We start from the raw sequence: 14,926 nt of genomic DNA, 5'->3' as shown, positions 1-14,926 counted from the left end.
ACCGCCGTGGCCCAGGTGAGTGCCCTCCCGGACATCAGCATAATAATGTATGCTATCTTTGAGCGGTTCGAAGGGAACGAAGGCTGCAGCTCAAAAACGAGGGACCACTGGGAGAGAAAGGCCCGGTAGGTTCTGGAATCTCCATCGTAGTGCTTTGGGGGAGGTAGGTGGGGTTCCGGGGAAACTGGGGTGATGGCACTGCTACCAGCCGGGTTACTGAGGGGCTGGGAGGTTACCGTCGTGGTAGGCTGCCTAGTAGGCAACCCACGGAATTGCTCCCGCAAGTGTCCAATGCTAGGTCGTGACGTTCAGCCATGTCCTGGAACCCTTCCATCAGACCACGAAGCATCTCCTCGTGTTTACCAATGAGGGCTCCTTGGGAGGAGATGGCATTGCGGAGCTGGTCCAATTCTGCTGGGTCAGTCATGGCCAGTTCGTACTATTAGCTATCAAGGTAAGACCCAAGTGCAGACTGTGTGAAGTAACAATGTTTTTTGTAACCACAGGGGCAGGCAAACGACAGGTCAAGGCAGGTAGGGGTCGATAATCCAGAGCAGAGCCCGAGGTACAAGCCGGCAGGCAGGCTCAGGGTCAGAGACAGGCGGTGGTCAGGCGGGCGGGTACAGGGTCAGGACAGGCAAAGGTCAAAAACCAGGAGGCCGAGGAAATAGAGAGACTAGGGGAAACAGGAGCTGAGACAAACCACTGGTAGGCTTGAACAAACAAGATGAACTGGAAACAGACAGACAGAAAATACAAGTATAAGTACCCAGGTGAAAATGGGGAAGATGGGCGACACCTGGAGGGGGGTGGAGACAAGCACAAGGACAGGGGAAACACATCAGGGTGTGACAGGTAAAGTTCTTTAGAGCATTTTTTTATCTATTTGGACAAGTATTCACATATTATTCATTCTGGCAACAGATATTTAGCTCTGAACACATTTTTTATTTTACACACTAAGTGAAATAGTTATCAACAAGTATGAAATAGTCCCTAGTCTTATATGTATTTCAATAAATCATTTAATAAAAAATAAATGAAAGCTATTTGTACAACAACTAAGAAGTTACTTGTTTCCTTCAATATTGAATCAAAAACAGCTAAGATAACCAAATCTCAAATCACTTTTGAAATAGACACATGCATTTCCGGAAGAAAGTGAGTTATAACACCATATCCCATAATCAACCACAGGTGCCTCAGGCTATAACTGTTTCCTTGTAAGAAGTGTATTTATCCCCAGTGCATACCTCCCAGTGTGTGCAAACATTTGTAGATACAAGCTAATACATCCCTCTGCTGTATGGTTTTGGAACAACATTTCCAGATATTGGAAGACACAAAGCAACTACTGTAGACTGTTTGGCTGGATGCATAGGCAACAGAAACAGTAGAAATCATCTCAGTGTCCCCTCCTCTCCCCCTTCCCATATCCCTGGGGAAGGGAGCTGGCTGGATGTAGTGGCGCCCCCTGGTAGCCTTGGCCACTTCCGGGCGTTGGGCCCCGTCCTCTGGGGTCGGCCCACCAAGTATGTGGAGCGATACTCTAGACAGAGTCTTTGGGTTAGAGTGTTAACATCACCTGTAAATGCACACTGGAAAGGTGTATGAACATGAGTAAAAATGACCATAACAAGCGTTCTAATCACCTGTAAATGCACACTGGAGAGGTGTAAAGAACACATATAAAAATTACTTTTGACACTTGAAAAAATGTAGTGAAAAATTATCATAACAAGTGTTCAAATCACCTGTAAACACACACACTGGAAAGGTGAAAAAAACGTGTACAAAAAATAACATTTGACACTTGAAAAAAAGTAAGAGAAAAATTATAATTAGAAGTGTTAAGACGTGTTCCAGTTAAGATGATTTGAACCTTTTTGCTTTCCATACCCGATGTGTCTGTCTTAACTTGTAGCCTGTGAGAAAGACCCGTGAGTGAGAGACGCTTTATATTGCGCACCACACTCAGGGAGAAGGGCACAACGCAGCACTCTGGGCCGCAAAAGGCATGGATTTTTTGGGGTTGCATTACGGCCACAAAGGGGATGCCGCCGTGAATTTCGAGGCATCATCAAGTGCTTGTCAAACACAGCCTGCGCAAAAAACAAAGCAGAGCAACTTTTTTCTAATTATCATTAGTCTCATCGTGCAGCCTTACAATGTATTACAAATCAAAACATATAGCCCAACGTTTGAAGAACAACTAAAGTTACATTAATTACTCTAAAATATAGGAGTACCTATTTCTTTGTTAACTGCTCAACACAGAATATCTGCATGTGCACACTCCCTCAAATAGTTTGGAGAAAATATTTATATTTTATTCAGCTTTATTCAGTTTTATTCTTCATACTAGAAAATAATATAAAATAAGGCCAAGGAATTATAAGCAAATCTTGTCTGCTAAATGAACTAGTGTAGCCCACATCCATTCGGCATAGCCATATCAAGACCTAACATAAGGACAACTCAGAGTATGCTATTCTGATCTTCTGAAATAGACTACATTTTCTTTATACCATACTTCTTTCAACGTGTCTAAAATAAATAATGGATTTATTGTGTAGGCTATATTACACAGATTTATTATACATTTTAAAATGGCGTGTAGGCTATGTGTGGAAGCCAGGAGATGCTAAATGTGTTTATGTTAATTAATGGTCAATTACCGTGAGACTGACATTTATTTGCTTGACAATCACTGGCTGATGAAATTTTGTGACCTCCACAGCCCTAGTTCAACCCTAACCCTAATTGAACCACAACCCAAACCCTAGCTTCATGTCCACATCCCCATTCAACCCAAACTGTAACCTCAACCACAACCCACACCCTAACTTCATGTCCCCATCCCGGTTCAACCCTAACCCTAGCCTCAACCCTTACCCTAGCCCTAACTTCATGTCCACATCCCAGTTCAACCCAAAATACAGCCTCAAACACAACTCTAACCTGAACCCTAGCTTCATGTCCTCATCCCAGTTTAACCCTAGACCCAACCACAACCCAAACCCTTCATGTCCACATCCCGGTTCAACCCTAGCCTCAACCACAACTCTAACCTTCTCCTTGCTCCCAGGGCCCTCTGTCCCGCATCACATGGTCTCTGCTCCTCTGATTAGACAATCCAGCCGTGGCGGCAGGATCTGTTCCCACCTGTGCTGGGCTTCACGCGCACCCAGAGGACAGTCTACGACATCATGTGTTCCCCCAAGTGGGCCACCGTGCTTGGGGACGTCCAGGGAGCCAGCAGGTGAGTCGTCTCTCTTTCTTTATCTCTCTCCTTTTCTGTTACTTTCAATCTCTTAATAGATTGTGAGGGAACAATTGATTTCCCTCTGTCTCTTTCTCTCCCTCTCCAGTTCCTTATCTTAAAATGATATTCCAAAGACATTATTGATCAACACGTTACTTTGAGCACCATGGCCTACTGTATGAATAACCATCGCCACCATGCCCTTGTCCCTTTCCCCAGCCTGGACCCCACCATCGGGAGCCTTGCCAGTCCTGGGGTGAAGCTGACCTCCCTGCTGTTTGCTACTGAGACAGACTTCAACCTGGTGGGGGACAGTGACGGACAGGTCGGTGTCTACCAGCTCAAGAACCTCACCGTGGGAGAGGGAACTCAGGAGAGCAGGAGATTAGAGTGTGGCTGCGTTTTACAGCACACTCTTCAGGAGAATCTTCGTTGAAAGTGCTTTTTAGTCCAAGACTAGGCTAAATGATGTGTCATGGAAACCGGCCCTTCAGGTTTGAGTATAAGCCAACTGCATTGTATCAACTACAGGAAACAGTAGAAGGATGGGTCTTGTTGCATAAACCTTGCAATTACAGTGTTTTATTGCTCTGTTCTTATAGAGGGACTCATCTTTGTGCAGTATGTCCTATTCTGCATGACCTATGGGAGTCACCATCTCAACCACTGAGAGCTTCAACTTTTAAACATGCTTCAAACTGTTCTCTGTGTGATAAATCAGTCTGATTACAGACCACCTGAAGGGGCAATAAGCAGTTGGTACATCCATTTTTGGACTTATAAATGAATTATATGTACCCATTGATTCTCAAAGATTATTACGTATAAATGCCTCATGAGCTTAGTTCAACTGCCGTACCATATCAGAAGCCAATTTAAACTTGTTTTACTCCAATGTTTGTAAACAAAGTAAATGTAAACAAACATTGTATACCATAATAAACATGATTAAAATTCTAATCCAGTCCTTCCATCCATAGCTGTCTTTGAATTTGACCGTGGTTGCATTGACGTAGTGGACATATAGGATGTTGTAAGCAATTTTCGGGGACCACATTGTGAGGGATACTACTTTCAGAACTACTGGGCAAAAAGTATACAAATGTAAAGGAGAATCTCTTTAAAGGGAAACTCCACTCAAAAAAACTTTGCATCATCGTGATGATGTGGCCGGTGACTCTTTGCTTCTTGAAAGTCATATATCTTGAAAACTTGATGGCGGACATGCAAAACATTTTGGGACTGTATTAACAGTGGACTAATGAAAAAAATACCTAAAAGGTAGTTTTTGATTGGATTTTCCCATTAATTACCATATTCTGCCCAGATCAAGGCATAATTTCCTCTGTCTGTGGGGGCTGGCTAACTGTTGTTATCTCCCTGGGCAAACAAAGTTTACAGTAAAATGTCTTCCACAGAATTCAATAGTACATATTGTATTGTATCTTATGGCGTCTTTTCTCTCTCCCCTCAGGTGGAAGACGTTAGAGGACATCATCGGCTCCACCTTGGCCAGCCAGCTGTGAGAGGGACAGATCTTGCCATGGGTGGAGAGTAGATGGACACCCTGAGTCTTATGTGTCCCACAAGCCTGCCTCATCATTGGCTGTCTCCATAATGTTTGGTCCTCAGGGAAGTACTGTAGGAGACTGAACGTCTCCATTTTAGACCTCCAATGAGATTAGTGAAGGGTATGTCTGCAGACGGACTGCATATTTGCCTGTTTTGGTTTTATATTGAGAATAGAAAATATAATAATGTATTATTACCTTAAAACATGTTTCTGCTTGTACACTCACTCTCTCTCTCAAAGTTTAGATCAATATCTATATCAGCCAAATGTTTCTTTACGTATTTTTTTACCTGGCCCAATGCCCAGTTTCAGTCTTCAATAATAGCATAACGCAGAAATACCTGGAATGGATGTCATCCAATTTAATGGAAGTTCTGCCTGATTCTATGAAGCTGCTGATCTTGTTGACCAAATCATACAGGAAAGGTGTCATTGAGCTTGTTCTGAAGAAGAGTAACTGAGGGTCTCTGAGTGACTGTCACACACACACACACACACACACACACACACACACACACACACACACACACACACACACACACACACACACACATACTCACACACACACACACACACACACACACACACACACACACACACACACACACACACACACACACACACACACACACACACACACACACACACACACACACACACACACACACACACACACACACACACACACACACACACAAACACACACCCTCGGCCTCCCACAACTCAGCTAATGGCTGTCATTATGTGGTTAAAGGTTTTTCCTGACATTTCAGAAAGTGTTAAAGGTCATTGTTATGGGAGTAAAAAAGGCTCAAACGGAGTGGAATCTAATGCTTCAGGAGCAAACGGGCAGAAAAACATAAACATCTGGTAAAGTGTACATCTGACAGGAGTCCCATGATGGTAGTAAACAGATATACCATTATGACTGTTCTCTCTCTGTGTCTACCTATCTGTGGTCTGGATCACTACCCTTGTTTCCAAATCAGTGGTTTTCATCAAAGCAGACAACTGTTTTTTTTTTATTGTATTTAGACTCAAATCCTTGAGTCTACTGGTGCAACTGTGCGTCAATCTAATTAACATAATACACCAATTCCCATCAACATCCATCAATTTAAGTTAGAAATATCTGGGGGTTTTCGCGTGGGCTGCGTCTCAATCCACCACATCCGCCTATGTCGGCTCTCCAAGTCTGCAGTGGAAGGTGACAGAGCTACAGCACTGTTTGTCAGACCATGAGACATCCCTAAATTCGGTCTACTCATGAAAATGTCTGTATTGCCCGAACTGTTTGGCTTACTAACTCTAACACTCTGTGGAAAGATGAGACTCTCACAAAATATAGTATTCTCCGTTTTGCTCCACAACCCCCACACGCCCCACGGACACTGAAGGTAGTAGTGTAAAACATTTTAAATATTAAATGTGTGTAAAACAAAGAAGAGAATATTTCCTGAGCCGATGTCATTTAGCAGACGCTCTGGATAAGAGCGTCTGCTAAATGACTAAAATGTAAATGAAAATGTGCTAACTTCTGTCTGTAGCGTCCGAACCGTTTGTGCTACAAACTAATATGACCCCACTGTGGAAAGGGGAGACTCTCTTCTTTTTGCTCTATGACCCCTACAAGTGTCATGGGACTCTGAAGGTTACCAGGTACTGGTGTAAAACATTCATGGAAGTATGGAGGAGGTTTTGTTGCAAAAAAGAAAAGGGGTTAAATGTGTAAAAAATATATATATATATTTCCGGAGCTTTCTTATGTTTCCTAGATATTGGACTTCAAAACCTGAATGAATGTGTTATTCAATGCATTTCTATGGGCTCCCCCTTTTAGAGGTTGTAGCCCTTTCAGTTGTAGCCCTGCAGTCAAATGACCTAGTGACCTCATGGGTGGAATGTTGTTCATATCTTTCATAGTTTCATAATTATTAAACTTTCATTTTTTTACCGGCAAAAATCCAGTGTTACTATGTCAAACAGTTTTGTTATATTTCAGTCTTCTGTGATGTATATAAAGTGAAATATTGGGATGCAAACTCAAAATGTAATACATTTCAGTTCTATGTCTGACATGGTACAGGTGTCTTCTTTTTATTAAGTCCATAACCATGTGTGTGAGGAGTATACTTTTTTTAAAGGTGATTTGTATAATACTACCAAGAAACAATCTGTGACCCAGATTTAGCCCACTGCAGTACAAGGTTAATCAACCAGGAAGTCCCATTGAGGTCAAAATACCTCAAATCAAATCAAAAATCAAATCAAATCAAATGTATTTATATAGCCCTTCGTATATCAGCTGAAATCTCAAAGGTCTGTACAGAAACCCAGCCTAAAACCCCAAACAGCAAGCAATGCATGCGAAAGAAGCACGGTGGCTAGGAAAAACTCCCTAGGAAAAACTCCCTGGAAAGGCCAAAAACCTAGGAAGAAACCTAGAGAGGAACCAGGCTATGAGGGGTGGCCAGTCCTCTTCTGGCTGTGCCGGGTGGATATTATAACAGAACATGGTCAAGATGTTAAAATGTTCATAAATGACCAGCATGGTCAAATAATAATAATCAGAGTAGTTGTCGAGGGTGCAACAAGCACGTCCGGTGAACAGGTCAGGGTTCCGTAGCCGCAGGCAGAACAGTTGAAACTGGAGCAGCAGCATGGCCAGGTGGACTGGGGACAGCAAGGAGTCATCATGCCAGGTAGTCCCGAGGCATGGTCCTAGGGCTCAGGTCCTCCGAGAGAAAGAGAGAAAGAGGGAATTAGAGAGAGCATATTTAAATTCACACAGGACACCGGATAAGACAAGAGAATACTCCAGATGTAACAGACTGACCCTAGCCCCCCGACACATAAACTACTGCAGCATAAATACTGGAGGCTGAGACAGGAGGGATCAGAAGACACTGTGGCCCCATCCGATGATACCCCCGGACAGGGCCAAACAGGCAGGATATAACCCCACCCACTTTGCCAAAGCACAGCCCCCACACCACTAGAGGGATGTCTACAACCACCAACTTACCGTCCGAAGACAAGGCAGAGTATAGCCCACAAAGATCTCCGCCATGGCACAACCCAAGGGGGGCGCGCCAACCCAGACAGGAAGACCACGTCAGTGACTCAACCCACTCAAGTGACGCACCCCTCCCATGGACGGCATGGAAGAACACCAGTAAGTCAGTGACTCAGCCCCTGTAATAGGGTTAGAGGCAGAGAATCCCAGTGGAAAGAGGGGAACCGGCAAGGCAGAGACAGCAAGGGCGGTTCGTTGCTCCAGACTTTCCGTTCACCTTCACACTCCTGGGCCAGACTATACTTAATCATAGGACCTACTGAAGAGATAAGTCTTCAGTAAAGACTTAAAGGTTGAGACTGAGTCTCTCACATGGGTAGGCAGACCATTCCATAAAAATGGAGCTCTATAGGAGAAAGCCCTACCTCCAGCCGTTTGCTTAGAAATTCTAGGGACAATTAGGAGGCCTGCGTCTTGTGACCGTAGCGTACGTGTAGGTATGTACGGCAGGACCAAATCGGAAAGATAGGTAGGAGCAAGCCCATGTAATGCTTTGTAGGTTAGCAGTAAAACCTTGAAATCAGCCCTTGCCTTAACAGGAAGCCAGTGTAGGGAGGCTAGCACTGGAGTAATATGATCACATTTTTTGGTTCTAGTCAGGATTCTAGCAGCCGTATTTAGCACTAACTGAAGTTTGTTTAGTGCTTTATCCGGGTAGCCGAAAAGTAGAGCATTGCAGTAGTCCAGCCTAGAAGTAACAAAAGCATGGATTAATTTTTCTGCGTCATTTTTGGACAGAAAGTTTCTGATTTTTGCAATGTTACGTAGATGGAAAAAAGCTGTCCTTGAAACAGTCTTGATATGTTCTTCAAAAGAGAGATCAGGGTCCAGAGTAACGCCGAGGTCCTTCACAGTTTTATTTGAGACGACTGTACAACCATCCAGATTAATTGTCAGATTCAACAGAAGATCTCTTTGTTTCTTGGGACCTAGAACAAGCATCTCTGTTTTGTCCGAGTTTAAAAGTAGAAAGTTTGCAGCCATCCACTTCCTTATGTCTGAAACACAGGCTTCTAGCGAGGGCAATTTTGGGGCTTCACCATGTTTCATTGAAAGGTACAGCTGTGTGTCGTCCGCATAGCAGTGAAATGTAACATTATGTTTTCGAATGACATCCCCAAGAGGTAAAATATATAGTGAAAACAATAGTGGTCCTAAAACGGAACCTTGAGGAACACCGAAATTTACAATTGATTTGTCAGAGGACAAACCATTCACAGAGACAAACTGAGATCTTTCCGACAGATAAGATCTAAACCAGGCCAGAACTTGTCCATGTAGACCAATTTGGGTTTCCAATCTCTCCAAAAGAATGTGGTGATCGATGGTATCAAAAGCGGCACTAAGATCTAGGAGCACGAGGACAGATGCAGAGCCTCGGTCTGACATCATTAAAAGGTCATTTACCACCTTCACAAGTGCAGTCTCAGTGCTATGATGGGGTCTAAAACCAGACTGAAGCGTTTCGTATACATTGTTTGTCTTCAGGAAGGCAGTGAGTTGCTGTGCAACAGCTTTTTCTAACATTTTTGAGAGGAATGGAAGATTCGATATAGGCCGATAGTTTTTTATAATTTCTGGGTCAAGATTCGGCTTTTTCAAGAGAGGCTTTATTACTGCCACTTTTAGTGAGCTTGGTACACATCCGGTGGATAGAGAGCCGTTTATTATGTTCAACATAGGAGGGCCAAGCACAGGAAGCAGCTCTTTCAGTAGTTTAGTTGGAATAGGGTCCAGTATGCAGCTTGAGGGTTTGGAGGCCATGATTATTTTCATCATTGTGTCAAGAGATATAGTACTAAAACACTTTAGTATCTCCCTTGATCCTAGGTCCTGGCAGAGTTGTGCAGACTCAGGACAATGGAGCTTTGGAGGAATACCCAGATTTAAAGAGGAGTCCGTAATTTGCTTTCTAATGATCATGATCTTTTCCTCAAAGAAGTTCATAAATGTATTACTGCTGAAGTGAAAGCCATCCTCCATTTGCGAATGCTGCTTTTTAGTTAGCTTTGCGACAGTATCAAAAATAAATTTCGGATTGTTCTTATTTTCCTCAATTAAGTTGGAAAAATAGGATGATCGAGCAGCAGTGAGGGCTCTTCGATACTGCACGGTACTGTCTTTCCAAGCTAGTCGGAAGACTTCCAGTTTGCTGTGGCGCCATTTCCGTTCCAATTTTCTGGAAGCTTGCTTCAGAGCTCGTGTATTTTCTGTATACCAGGGAGCTAGTTTCTTATGACAGATGTTTTTAATTTTTAGGGGTGCAACTGCATCTAGGGTATTGCGCAAGGTTAAATTGAGTTCCTCGGTTAGGTGGTTAACTGATTTTTGTCCTCTGACGTCCTTGGGTAGGCAGAGGGAGTCTAGAAGGGCATCAAGGAATCTTTGGGTTGTCTGAGAATTTATGGCACGACTTTTAATGCTCCTTGATTGGGGTCTGAGCAGATTATTTGTTGCAATTGTAAACGCAATAAAATGGTGGTCCGATAATCCAGGATTATGAGGAAAAACATTAAGATCCACAACATTTATTCCATGGGACAAAACTAGGTCCAGAGTATGACTGTGGCAGTGAGTAGGTCCAGAGACATGTTGGACAAAACCCACTGAGTCGATGATGGCTCCGAAAGCCTTTTGGAGTGGGTCTGTGGACTTTTCCATGTGAATGTTAAAGTCACCAAAAATTAGAATATTATCTGCTATGACTACAAGATCCGATAGGAATTCAGGGAACTCAGTGAGGAACACTGCATATGGCCCAGGAGGCCTGTAAACAGTAGCTATAAAAAGTGAGTGAGTAGGCTGCATAGATTTCATGACTAGAAGCTCAAAAGACGAAAACGTCATTGTTTTTTTTTTTGTAAATTGAAATTTGCTATCGTAGATGTTAGCAACACCTCCGCCTTTGCCGGATGCATGGGGGGTATGGTCACTAGTGTAACCAGGGGGTGAGGCCTCATTTAACACAGTAAATTCATCAGGCTTAAGCCATGTTTCAGTCAGGCCAATCACATCAAGATTATGATCAGTGATTAGTTCATTGACTATAACTGCCTTGGAAGTGAGGGATCTAACATTAAGTAACCCAATTTTGAGATGTGAAGTATCACAATCTCTTTCAATAATGGCAGGAATGGAGGTCTTTATACTAGTGAGATTACTAAAGCGAACACCGCCATTTTTAATTTTGCCCAACCTAGATCGAGGCACAGACACGGTCTCAATGGGGAAAGCTGAGCTGACTACGCTGACTGTGCTAATGGCAGACTCCACTAAGCTGGCAGGCTGGCTAACAGCCTGCTGCCTGGCCTGCACCCTATTTCATTGTGGAGCTAGAGGAGTTAGAGCCCTATCTATGTTCGTAGATAAGATGAGAGCACCCCTCCAGCTAGGATGGAGTCCGTCACTCCTCAACAGGCCAGGCTTGGTCCTGTTTGTGGGTGAGTCCCAGAAAGAGGGCCAGTTATCTACAAATTCTATCTTTTGGGAGGGGCAGAACACAGTTTTCAACCAGCGATTGAGTTGTGAGACTCTGCTGTAGAGCTCATCACTCCCCCTAACTGGGAGGGGGCCAGAGACAATTAATCGATGCCGACACATCTTTCTAGCTGATTTACACGCTGAAGCTATGTTGCGCTTGGTGACCTCTGACTGTTTCATCCTAACATCATTGGTGCCGACGTGGATAACAATATCTCTATACTCGGCAGTTTTAGCTTTAGCCAGCACCGTCTTTAGATTAGCCTTAACGTCGGTAGCCCTGCCCCCTGGTAAACAGTGTATGATCGCTGGATGATTCGTTTTAAGTCTAATACTGCGGGTAATGGAGTCGCCAATGACTAGGGTTTTCAATTTGTCAGAGCTAATGGTGGGAGCCGTCGGCGTCTCAGACCCCACAGCGGGAGGAGCAGAGACCAGAGAAATCTCGGCCTCTGACTCCGACTCGCTTAATGGGGAGAACCGGTTGAAAGTTTCTGTCGGCTGAATAAGCGACACCGGTTGAGCATTCCTACAGCGTTTCCCTCCAGAAGCCATGAGAAAGTTGTCCGGCTGCGGGGACCGTGCGAGGGGGTTTATACTAACGTTACTGTCTGTACTTGCTGGTGGCACAGACGCTGTTTCATCCTTTCCTACACTGAAATTACCCTTGCCTAACGATTGCGTCTGAAGCTGGGCTTGCAGCACAGCTATCCTTGCCGTAAGGCGATCGTTCTCCTGTATATTATAAGTACAACGACTGCAATTAGAAGGCATCATGTTAATGTTACTTAGCTTTGGCTGTTTGAAGTCCTGACGAACCATGTCCAGATAAAACCTCCGGGGTAAGAAAGTTGAATGAAAAAAGTTGAGTGAGGGTAAAAAGTAAAAATATACGGTAATGAAAAAGTAAAAACCGTCAGGTAGCAAAGTAAGATCGGCAACAAAAACGCACAGCAGCGTAAACAAGTCTGCAAGGGAGACCTGACAAAACTAAAGAGCACTAACACATTAGGCAGATGGTCTCCAACCCTTGTCCTGAATAACCACTGGGTCCGAGGGGTTCGCCCTGTAGGTCAGGATGTCAAATAAAATAAAAGTTTATTGGTTGCGTACACAGTTTAGCAGATGTTATGGCGGGTGCAGCAAAATTCTTGTGTTACTATCTCCTTACGGTGCAGCAAAATGTCAAACAAATACACAAATAATAATCAAAAACATCAAAAATCACGAATGTCAGAACGAACCCAGCTAACAACAAACTTTCCCACAGCTTCAGAGAACATTCCCTTAAGAGTCTCATTAGGTCATTAACAAACGTTTACATAGGAATTTCCCTGTGATCTGCAAGGAACGTTTCCAAGAGACTATTCCGTTATTGTCAAAAAGAACTTACCCAGAACCTGGTTACCACATTATCAGATATGAATGTTCGATACACATGTCATGGGAACGTTGCAAGAACATTCATGTGTTGAGTTTTCGGGGGGTTAGGAGAATATTCCATCAACGTCCAACCAAACATAAACAAAACATGGTTGTTCAGCACTTAAATTGCTGAAATAAGTACATCAAATCAATGATGAGAGAATTGTGAGATTGACTGACGCAGACATGGTGGCGTAGCAGAAAGATCACTCTGCGGTGGACCAAGAGGTTGTTAGTTCTATTCCCAAGTGAGGACTTTTGAATAATAAATACTGTATAAATGAACATGCACACTGTAATCATGAGTCAAATATGTAAGTTGAAAACACTTTGTCCCTTGCCAACAGACAAAGAGCTATCAGTGGTTCACCAATCAGGTCCTTGATGGGCTTGGGAACAGTAACAAGGTGTAAAGAAACCATTTAAAAAATTTTTTTTTTTTTTTTTGGGGGGGGGGGGGGGGCGATTCATTGGGACCATCAGGTAACTGATGCACAGAAAGGGTCCTGCAAATCAATGTGTCTATAACTGTGTCTATAACGTGTCTATAACTTTAATATATTATATTCAGAGAACATGGCAACAACGTTCTGGGTAAGTTCTGTTTGACATTTAGGGAATGTTCTCCTAACTCTAACCCAAAAAATTGCTAAATAGGTTCCCAGGAGATTTATGCTAACATACATAGAATGGTTCCATAACTAACGGAAAACTGGACACAAACATCTGGGGAACATTAAGGGTAACATTACAAAAATGTTCTCTCTCCCTAGAATTGTTAGCTGGGAATGCAGTTAACAACCCATATAACACGTTGTCAGTAATCCACATGCAATCCATGTGTTTGTACACCAAAAATATATACTAAGAATGATATGTACAGTAGTAGATATATTAGAATGAGGTATGTGATGAATACAGTATATGAATACACTGTGTGTGTGTGTGTGTGTGTGTGTGTGTGTGTGTGTGTGTGTGTGTGTGTGTGTGTGTGTGTGAGAGAGAGAGAGAGAGAGAGAGAGTATGGGCGTATGTGTGTGACTGTATACAGTACAGGAGTCTGCGTGTGTATGAGGTGTGTGTGTGTGTGAGCTTATGTGTTTGTGTGTGTGAGTGAGTCTATCTTTGCCACTTAATACAGGAGATAGTGCAATGGCTGTTCAACAGTTTGATAGCCTGGAGATAGAAGCTGTTTTTCAGTCTTTCAGTCCTGGCTTTGATGCACCTGTACTGTCTCTGTCTGCTAGATGGTAACAGGGTGAACAGATCGTGAATCGGGTGGCCAACCTTGTCCTTGATGATCTTCTTGGCCTTCCTTTAACACCAAGTGCTGTAAATGTCCTGGAGGGCAGGCAGTGCACCCCCGGTGATGTATTGCGCTGACCACACCACCCTCTGCAGAGCCACTCGGTTGAGGGCCGTGCAGTGCTGTACCAGGCGGTGATGCAGCCCGACAGAATGCTCTCAATCGTGCATCTGTAGAAGTTTGTGAGTGTTGTAGGGACATGCAAAATTTCATCAGCCGCCTCAGGCTGTAGAGGGGCTGTTGCGCCTTCTCCACCACGGTGTCGGTGTGGTGGGACCATTTCAGGGAATCAGTGATGTGCACGCCAAGGAACTTAAAGCTTTTGACCCTCTCCACTGTGGCCCCATCGATGTGGATGGGGATGTGCTCCCTTCTCTGTCTCCTGTAGTCCACGATCAGCTCCTTTGTTTTTGAGGGAGAGGTTATTTTCCTGGCACCACTCTGCCAGGACTCTAACCTCCTCCCTGTAGGCTGTCTCAGGCCTACCACTGTCATGTTGTCAGCAAACTTGATGATTGAGGGGGGGCCTTGTGTTGAAGATCAGATGGGGGAGGTGTTGTTGCTTATCCTCACCACCTGGGGTCGGCCCGTCAGGAAGTCTAGTCGATGACAAGTAGTCGATGACAAGCATTCTCACATACAGTACCGGTCAAAAGTTTGGACACACCTACTCATTCAAGGGTTTTTTATTTTTACTATCTTCTACATTATAGAATAATAGGTGAAGACATCAAAACTATGAAATAACACATGGAATCATGTAGTAAGTGTTAAACAAATCAATATATTTGAGATTTGAGA

This window comes from Salmo trutta, chromosome 4 (genome assembly GCF_901001165.1).
Source record: "Salmo trutta chromosome 4, fSalTru1.1, whole genome shotgun sequence".
In the NCBI taxonomy this organism is placed as follows: Eukaryota; Metazoa; Chordata; class Actinopteri; order Salmoniformes; family Salmonidae; genus Salmo; species Salmo trutta.
Note: the sequence above shows the minus strand (reverse complement) of the source record.